The sequence below is a fragment of the Hylobates moloch genome, unplaced genomic scaffold, assembly GCF_009828535.3.
Source record: "Hylobates moloch isolate HMO894 unplaced genomic scaffold, HMol_V3 SCAFFOLD_13, whole genome shotgun sequence".
Taxonomy (NCBI): Eukaryota; Metazoa; Chordata; class Mammalia; order Primates; family Hylobatidae; genus Hylobates; species Hylobates moloch.
The window spans coordinates 6148563-6158578 of record NW_026652288.1 but is presented as its reverse complement, the minus strand read 5'-3'; the positions used below and the strand labels follow the sequence as shown (position 1 = coordinate 6158578).

General features: G+C 38.6%; 1 long non-coding RNA gene across 1 annotated transcript; it reads left to right on the top strand.

Moving 5' to 3' along the window:
- The first annotated feature begins 213 nt into the window (after positions 1-213).
- On the top strand, positions 214-7833 carry LOC116479947 (uncharacterized). Its single transcript, XR_004251170.1, has 3 exons — positions 214-332; positions 1259-1296; positions 7704-7833. It is a non-coding gene; the product is annotated as an uncharacterized LOC116479947 (long non-coding RNA).
- The last annotated feature ends 2183 nt before the right edge of the window (positions 7834-10016 follow it).

Here is a 10016-nt window from a genome sequence, read left to right as displayed (position 1 = left end):
CTAAAGACCCTCCTAATTTTTATTATGGACAGTTCACAAAGACGTTATTGGTGATTCAATCTTGAGTCATGAAAAGTCAACCTTGAGCCACAAAAAGTCAACCTTGAGCCAAGCACAGTGGAGAGTCATACTGGCCATTCCTGGGACCATCAAAAATGGCAGAGGTCACACAAAAGGCAAAACCTTAAAGAGGTGTTTTAAACATCGTATGGGCCAAAGAGAAGCTGGATTTCCTACTGGAGTCAGCAGTAACACACGTGTGATGAAATTGGGCTGTGAGGACAAGGCAGTGAGCAGAGAGGACGGCAGTGCTTTTGAGATCAAGCTGTAAGGTGAGGTTGCAGGATCGGAAGGCCAGCTCCCCTGCTTACTCCCTGTGTGACTTTAGGCAAGTCATTTTACTTCCAAATAATTCATATTGGAAGTAAAATATATGATTGGTTAAAATAGTTTCTAAATTTATTATGGGGATTAAACGGACCAATATACTCGAAGCTTTTCAGACAGAGTCTGGCGCAAAGTAAGCATTTAGAAAAATGTTAGCTTTTATTATAATAGAAACTATTAATATGATAATTATTCCTGGGTGTAAAGTTAGGAAAAATCATTAGAATAGAAAGGAAGAAAGAAACAAGAATCAGAATAGGAACAGGAGAGATTTCAAGGAAGGGGGAAGGATGTTTGGGAGATACTAGTTTTCCCGTAGACTGGTATCCAAACTAGATTTTAAAATCTTGAGATAGGGCCTTGTCTTTTATGATGGGCAGGACTTCTTTGCTCTTATCATTGATAAAATGTGGCATGATCAGTGGCTGGTTGAATGATGTATAGCTCTAGCTGAAATCAAGATCACTGTGTGCTGACCTCTGAACTTTGTAAGATTGCAATGATTACTCTTCTTCCACTCAGAGGCTCGTTAGTGTCAAGCCATGGTTGCCTCTGTTTTGATAAGTATTCACCACCTAGCTGTGTGTGACCTGGCTTCTGGTTATAACCATACCAGCCTGCATGACTTCCTATAGCATGCTGCCATCAGACACTGCTCTCCCATCTTCTGCAACATGAGATAACTTTTCACAATTGGGGCATGAGGGGCAGTGCTAGTGGATACAACATTTTATGTCAAATCAGAGGCTCTGCAAAATGCCCCTGGTTAATTTCCTTCAGAGTCTAATGTAAAAAGGTATCTGAGTAGCACAAAATTGCATATATAATTGTTTTCCATCATTCTTTTATAATTTTCCTCAATATCATCCAGGTATACATTTGGAGAATTCACCTGAGCTACAGGATGTGGTAAGATTTGGTGAGCAGGTGGTGATTCTTACAGAATCCCTCCCACATTCATGCACAGAACTTCCCCAGCACACTCCCAGGTAGGATCACTTCCCTCTTCATTGTGCAAAGATTCACAACTGGTTCCAGCCTTCTCTGTGCACGTTTAAGATATGCATCAAGTTTTATTCATCTCTGACTTTCTAGCCTCTGGCAGACTACCTGGTGTGCAAGAGGCTTTGTAAGTAATAGTTAAATAAAGAGAAGACATTAAAGCAACATTAAAGGAAGAGGGTTAACCAGACTACAGATTTGAGACCTCTGTCTCAGAGGGCCAATGGTCATGTTGATGTTTTCATGCTTTCTTGGATATAAAAGTCACACTACACTTTCCCTCTCAGTGACCGTGTACAAAGGTTCATTTATAATTAATAGACTAAGTCTTTAATAAAGCAAACCAAATGTCATCTTTCCTTTTTTCTGCAATATGAAGTCATTATTTCCACTGGATGAAAGCACTTTTGACCTATAAAAATAAAAAAGTGAGATGTTAGGTGACTTCATTGCATAAAAATGCTGTTTCTTGTTACCAATAATTTATACTCAACAATCATCTTCATCTTTATCATGGTCTCTGGGGGCAAACTGAATCTGAGTTAGCAGGGTTTAGTAAAAGTTATTCTGAACATCTGGGTCATTGTAGAGACACATATTGAAAATTGAAACACTTTATATGTCAACAGATATTCTAGAAGAAGCCTGTCTATTTTCTCTCATTCATTTATGAGTCCAAGGAGAGGAACAGTTCTTTGTTCATCTCTTCACCCATGATATCATGCTCCTTGCCTGAACCTCACCTAATGCCTACTATATGTTTTACCAGTGTTGAAGGAGTACCAAGAAGCATGAACATCATGAGTCCCAAAACTCATATAACCCCCCTGCATTTTTTTTTTTTTTTTTTTTTGAGTCCTGGGCTCCTTGGCCACCAGCTGCAATATACCCTCCTCCAAGTCACTCCCCTTTGGAAGTCCTTGTTATTTCTAACAGTAGAGGGAGACTTTCACTAGATGGGGATTGAGGTCCTCTCAGCTTTATAATGCTATGAGTCTATCTGGACTGGCATATTAGGAATTTTGTGGCCTTCTGGGCAATGCACTTAATAGAGTTACTATTAGACAAAAATTTCCTAATATGGTAAAATTTGATGGTCACAAAGATTTGGCCATCTTAAAGGAAGGTAGAAATAAAAACCTACTTGTGAATCTATTGAAAAACATATTAAAGTTCCTTGAACTATTTGCTGTGCAAAAGCTTATCTATAAGTTCTAAGGAAGAAAGAAATTCAATTTAAATAAGACTTCTGTTTGGGTAAAAAAAGGAAAGTTTTATTCTTCTGCTTCTTCTGAACTTATACAAAGAATGTTTTGTAGAATAAGAGACTCCTTGAGCTTAAAGGATCTTTGAATATAACTCTCAACATTTTTTACTGTCATGAGCTTTTTGAAATTGATGAAGCCAAAATCCTTACTATGAATGCATATCTCCTAGAACTTTTTTTTTCAGGATGTTAGGATCTTCCTGGACCTCTCAAATTAGTGATATTAATACTCATAGTCAAGATCCTGCATCTAGCTCTGCCAGCAACTGTAGTCACAGACAAATGACTTTTTCATTTATAAAGCAAAATTAGTGTATAAGATGATTCATTCACCCTTTCTAGGTAAAGTTTTCCATTTTTTGTTATTTAAGCTGAATATGCTGTGATTGGAGAATTCCCCTGCAGGATAACTGAACAAGAGAGTGCAGAAAGCACATCAATGCCTCCCTACCATGCCCACCTCAACTGACTCTCCATTTCACTCGGTTACATTGCAGTTTATCATGGCTCAGTAACATGAGCAAAATATGAGATAGTAAGATTTTATTAAAGTTATTATGAAAATCTACCTCATTGGAAGCTTCAAGAAGTACCAGCAGGAATTAGAATGATACAAAGTAGAAAATGACTTGCTTAACTGGATGTATTTCTGAGAACTGGATGTAATACATTTTGCATCTTCCTAAGAGACAGGAAAAATGTCTAATTCTGTGAAATTCAGGGTGTGGACCAGAAAGATAATTTGTTTTATGCATCCTGTGAGCACAAGTGATGTTGTAGCTCCGCTAGAAATAAGAGTCTTTAGGGAATGAGGAAGTCCTATATGCACAAGTTTTGAAATTCAGATGGAAGAGTCTTATTTTAAAAAGGCTTTGCATGAGCCAAGTGTATAAAGTTGCAACTTTATTCAACTCAACCAGAGACCCTCTGAGATGAAGCCAACAAACCCCATCCCTGTGACCTTGGCTGGCTTTGAATGGCCCCATGCGGTCCATTGACCTTCTTCAGGAAACAGAGCCACTGGAGACAGGAAAAGGAAGAGTGTATTCCTCCAAACAATGAACACTTACATTTTCTCAGCTTTCTAGAGTAGGGTGGGATTTGAGGGGTAGAATTTCTCTGCTCATTTTTAAGGGCATTTTTTGGTTTGTTTTTAAGGAATCATTTTTTTTTTCCTTCTCCAATTTGAAAATAAATTAAAGCCAAATAAGGGAGGAGAGATGACAAGATTCTCATTCATTTCTTTACACTTTATTCCCTCTACCAACTACTTTTTGACTATTTAGTGGTAAGCCAGAGAAATAAAGTAGTAAATACGAAGCAGTGAGAAAAAACTTATAATAACCGTATCCATTTGGATATCATGTAAGCCTGTAATCATTTAAATTAGCCAGTGGGAGAAAAACTTATGAAAGAGGTGAGCTGTTCTTAGATTTGATGTAGTAGTAGGTGTCAGCTGCTGGATGACGGAGAAGAAAGGGCATTCTAGTTGTGTAAGTGGCCTGCATAAAGGCCAATGAGTAAGAAACAGCAAATAGTGAAGCAAAACTGGAGAGAATGGTGCATGGAGGTGATGAGACCAGAATAGAGTCTGTCCACAAAGCCATGCGCTAGGAAGGAGAGTATGCATGGGACACTCAAGCTAGGATGTATGAGATGAGACAGGAGAAGAGGAGGCCTCTGGTGAATTTACATCAGGGCTGAAATATGATTAGTTTGTTGTTTAGAAAGATCATCTATGCAACAGTTTCTCGGATGTATTTGGTGATGTGGGACTCAGAGGGAGGGGGCAAGGCAGAAAGCTGTTGCTGATAATGTGTGAGCCATATGACTAGGGCCTGGACTTGGGCAGTGGCAGTGACGTTGTTGCAGTAAATAGAGAAAGCAGGCCTCAGGGTATTTTAGGCAGTAGGATGTGGGGCATAATAATGAAACATAATAGTGAAAGAAGAGTAGACAGTGGCAGGCAATGCTCAGAAGTATTGACGGATACATGGCAAGTTCAGAAAAAATTCAATCGATGCTGACAATGATAGATGCGTAACAGGAAGATGCATTAACATGGAGAGGGCGAAACCTTAGTCTTCATCTATCACCACTTTAGGGGGCATGAACCGTGTCCTGTAGGTATGACCACATTTCACTGTGGAAAGGCAAACACAACTGCTTTCCATGATGGGCATCTGGTCCTGGAGTCCTAGATTGAACAAAGGTTAGTTTTAGCCCCTACACTATTGGCTTGGCCACCACACATTGGGCCTCGTAAGTACAGTTATTATGTCTTGTTCATCCTTTTACATTCATGCTGGCCATGTTCTTGATACAGCAGATCTATTCAATAAATGTTTACCTAATGAATACATTAAGTATGCTCTTAGACCTGCCGTGCTGAACCAGGGACCTATTGACTCCATTATTGCACTAGAGTATCATTTTTCTATAAAACTTGAGGTGTGCTTCAAACTTGTCTTTGAAAACTTGGTGAATCGCCCTTGTCTTTATGACTCATCTTCATAGTCCCTGTCAGACCTTCACACAAATGAATAAAATTTGCTTTGAGAACCAGCACTTTCTCTCCTATGCTCAGGTTATCTTTTCCCATATCCCAAGCTTTATTCCTCCTTGAAGGCTCTATTATAATAGTTTCTCCTGCTACACTTCATCCAGTCTTTGTCCTTCATTGCCATATGTAGATATGAATGATTGGTAACATTTAAAAATGCTACATTTTACTGACAAAGTTAGGATTTTCACCAATGTCTATGCCCGAAATAGAAGAGATCTCTTTCTCCTCTAGGCATCCACGATACTTAATATTAGCCTCTGCTCCTTCCAAACGCTGAACTTCTCCAGGGCTGGAACTGAATCATGTTTATCACTTTAATCTTAAGGACTTGATAAATAAATTCTTGCTGAATGAATAGTTGAATTACAGCCTGCAGTCAGCAGTTTGAGAGGTCGTGTTTTGAGATCTGTGACCTTCCCTGGTCTCCTGGAGTCACACTACCTTGTCTCTGTCTTCATCATTTCTATCCTCTCTGTTTCTCTTTCTCATGTTTATCTCTGAATATATACTTAAATTTTTATTATATTATTTAATCAATTTATAGTTATAAAATTTGGCTGAATGCATATTTTCTCAAGTCTCTTCCTGTAGATCCGCCCTTGGATCATCTACAAATAACGAATGTCCCTTTAATTTATGATGTGAAGAGGAGGGAGCACAGTTCCTAGAGTCAGGGGCCTGCGTGGTTGTCCTGGCCAGGAATGTCTCAGCTCTGTGGCCCTGGGCAAGTCATTCTGATGACCGGTTATGACAGTGGTGGTCGTGAAGGCAGTCGTGATGATGGAACTTAAATTTCTGCCTGACCCCCGAGATAATTCCCGGGATTTGACAGGGGAAGAATTCCTGAATGAGAAAAGCCATTTCTTGAACACTTCGGCGTCCCTGGACTTCCCCACCATGAGTTTATCTTGGCCCTAGGGCAACACCACGCCCAGATGTGAAATGCAAGCAAGTCTGGCACTGGGAGACGTCCAAATATTCTCGGCTTCCGAGAATGTGGGTATTTGGTAGCAGGAGAGTTTGTCTTTGGAACCTGAGATTCTTCTAGGTCTCCTCCTTTCCTGACCCCTGTGAATCTGAAAGACTGTGGAGTTTATTTTCAGTCCCGGGGCTTCTAAGTCCTGCTGTCCTGGTCAGGCTCAAATTGCGCAAAACAATGAATCCATTTTGCAGCGTAGGAAAAGACCCACATACCCGGACTTCATTTCACTACATGTGTTTCTGTTGGGATTGACCACAATCAGAATGTGCTGGACAAAGGGAGATGGAGGCTTCTTGGCCTTTTATAAATGCTAGAGCAGCAGCTGGTCTTGGAAGGATCACCAACTTAACAATATCCAGCATGACAACTTCCAAAACCTCAAGTGTGTGAGGAGTGGTGATGAGCAGGGAGGCAACAGACTTTAGTAGCCACAGCAGGAAGACCGGGTTGCAAGGGACAGGGGAATATGGTGGTGGGCGTGGAAGCCAGGACACCCTCACCCCTGGCTGCACAGCTTCTTCATAGTGTGGGCGAAACCTGCAGAGGTGGCGCTCCTCTGCCTCAACAGCCCCAAGTCCTTCCGCTCTATTCCTCTACACTCAGCCAAAGGATTTCTTGGGGAAAAATTCCACAGAGAAATAACCAGAGCAAAGTGTTAGTGGCAGAGGAATGTGATCAAGTTGTTCCTGTTCTCCTTCATTAAACAGTGCCTTACACTTGTTGGGACAATCCTCCAATAACAGACCTTTTGTAGCTAAAGCAATGAGAGAGATGAACCTATCAAGAGGCTCAAAGCGCCATTCATGGAGGAAATGGACCTTCCCTGCCTGGAAAGACCTGATGTCCTTTTCATTTTTTTCTTTAAGCGTCACTATGTGCATCTTAGCACAAATCTAACTTATTTAGCAGCAGATGAATCATGACATACCAATGCTGGGTGAAAATATACAAGATACTTAATATGTTATTTCCAAAGGAAAGGAGTTCACCAATATCTTGCTCCTTGACTTCTGAACAAATATTTTATTGTTTTGTTTTTGCTTTCCTTTGTGTGGAGACTGGGGTCTTGCTATGTTGCCCAGGCTGTTCTCTAACTCCTGGGCTCAAGCTATCCTCCTGCTTCTGCCTCCTTAAATGCTGGGATTACAGTCGTGAGCCACCCTGCACAGCCTGAACAAATGTTTTCATTGAAGTCACGCACATTTCTGCAGATCTGGTATATTTCCAGAATATCACTTAGTATTTTTGGACTCAAAGCCAGAACTGCAAATTCAGTTGGAAGCAGCCCTGGATTCATGGTCAGAACGCCACAATCCTAGCTGTGTTTCTAATTTAGCCAGCAATGTGACTTCGAGCAAATCATATAACCTCTGGTGGATTTTAAAAACTAGGTAATAGACTAGATAGTGTAAATGTCTTTTCAACTTTTAGAGTTTGTATGGCCCCATTAAAATTTGTGAAGTTTTATTGTTTGTCTATTTATTTGTTTTGTTTTTTAGAAAAGTTGCTAAAACTGCTGTGAGATTCTGGCTAAGAAAGTTTCATGAGAAGTTTTGCAGAAAAATGTGAACGGAAGACAGAACTAGATAGAAATTTGAATGGTAATCTAAATAAAAGGCATTTTTCATTTTAATGCTTTATTTATTAGTGTCATGGAGGGAATACATGAAGAGAAAGAAAGCATTTAAATGTATAGAAAATTCAGCTTTTTCAAAAATATGAACTATATTACTAATAGCAGTCCTTGGAATTTTGGTGTGCCTGTATTCATCATCCACGTCTAAAATAATCCCTAGCCAATCAATAAAACCCCAAATTAACAAATTTTAGTGTACTTGAGTTTATTTTTATATAACTTTTAAAAACCTGGGGATTTTTATCATATGCACAAATGGTACAAATGGTGACTTGAAAATGTTTGTAGATGTTTTCATTATTTTGAAAAGGAAAAACAAAACAAAACAAAAAACTAAGGGTTGAATTTAGTAAAGGAAGATGAAAATTTTCTCCTGAGAACTACAATCAGAGAAGAGATCTTGAGCCAATAGTTTTGGAAGAAATAAGGTGAAAAAGAAGACCAGAATCTGCGAACTTCTCTCTGGTTTTTGAAAAATGTGCCCATGGAAGTAATGTGATTTGGCACAAAGGTATCACAGGCAGAAGAAGGCCATATCCCAGGAATAGGGTGGAGGTTTGAGAAATAACTCCTCAAGCTATGAAAAGTTTAAATCGTCACTTTGTAAGACCATCCTTACCATTTACAGCTGATACGCTGAGTCTCTGGGATTATGGTAATAACTGGCACGTGTGATGAATAAATTAGCGATATAGTTTTAAAACTATTGGTATTAGCTGGAGAACCAGTCAGATAACAACATGTGACTTAAAAACTATAAGTAGGGATATTGTTTACATCACCTCAAAACAAAGGGCGAAATGGGAATTGTGAAGAAAATGATTCTAAATAATTTTAATAAGCAAAAGACTATAAATGGAAATTAATAGCATAATGCTCATCATTAGGTAATTAATATATAATAATATAATATATAAAATATTTTATATATAATATATAAAATATATAATATATATAATATATATAAAATATATAATATATATATAATATATAATATATATAAAATATATAATATATATAAAATATATAATATATATAATACATAAAATATATATATATATATATTTTTTTGAGACAGTCTTGCTCTGTCACCCAGGCCTGGAGTGCAGTGGAGCAATCTCAGCCCACTGTAGTCTCCGCCTCCCGGATTCAAGTGATTCTCCTGCTTCAGACTCTCAAGTAGCTGGGATTACAGGTGTGTGCCACCACACCTGGCTAATTTTTGTATTTTTAGTAGAGACTGGGTTTAACCATTTTGGCCAGACTGCTCTTGAAATCCTGACCTCATTTGATTCACCTGCCTTGGCCTCCCGAAGTGCTGGGATTACAGATGTGAGCCACAGTGCCAGGGCTATTTATTTAGGATATTTAGGGTCTTGCCCCATCATCCAGGCTGCAGTGCAGTTGTGCAATCATAGTTCTCTCCTGTCTCCAACTTCTGGGTTCAAGCAATCCCATCTGCCTCAGCCTCTCCAGTAGTTAGGACAACAGGCATGCACTACTAGGCAAAGCTAATTTTTTTTTTTTCAATAGATACAGGACCTTGCTATGTTGCTCAGGCTAATGTCAAACTCCTGGCTTCCCAAAGTGTTGAGCTAACAGGTGTGCGAGCTACCACGCCCAGCCAATATTATTTTAAAAGTAATACAACTCCTCTGCTTTTATCTTTGTTTAGTATTACATCTTTATTGTTTCTGTAAACATAATAAAACATAATGGACTTATATAAGGCCACTCATATATTCTCCAACACTATTTTACAAATAGAGTCTGCAAATTAATTTACTACAGAAATTTTGGCTAGACTAAATGAGGGACTGTTTCCATTCTGTCACCCTGAGGATGGTTACTAACCGTGAGACCAGTAAATCTGCTATCTGACCAACAGTCTCAAGAACAGTCATGATTTTATTTATGTGTGTACTTAATCAGCTTGATTTCACCCTATTTTATTTTCTTCTATTTTATTTTAACCAATGTCATTAGGGAAAATGAGGTTGAGATTAAAGGTAATTTTTCTCTGAATACTTTTTTCTGAATAATTTTTGTACACAACTTTAATTAAATGATTTCTTTGCTGAAAATGGTATTAAAGTGTGTGCCTTTTTATCATGAAAAAGTCAAAAAGATCAAATAATTCAGCATATATGTTACTGGAGATGAGATAAAACTGTAC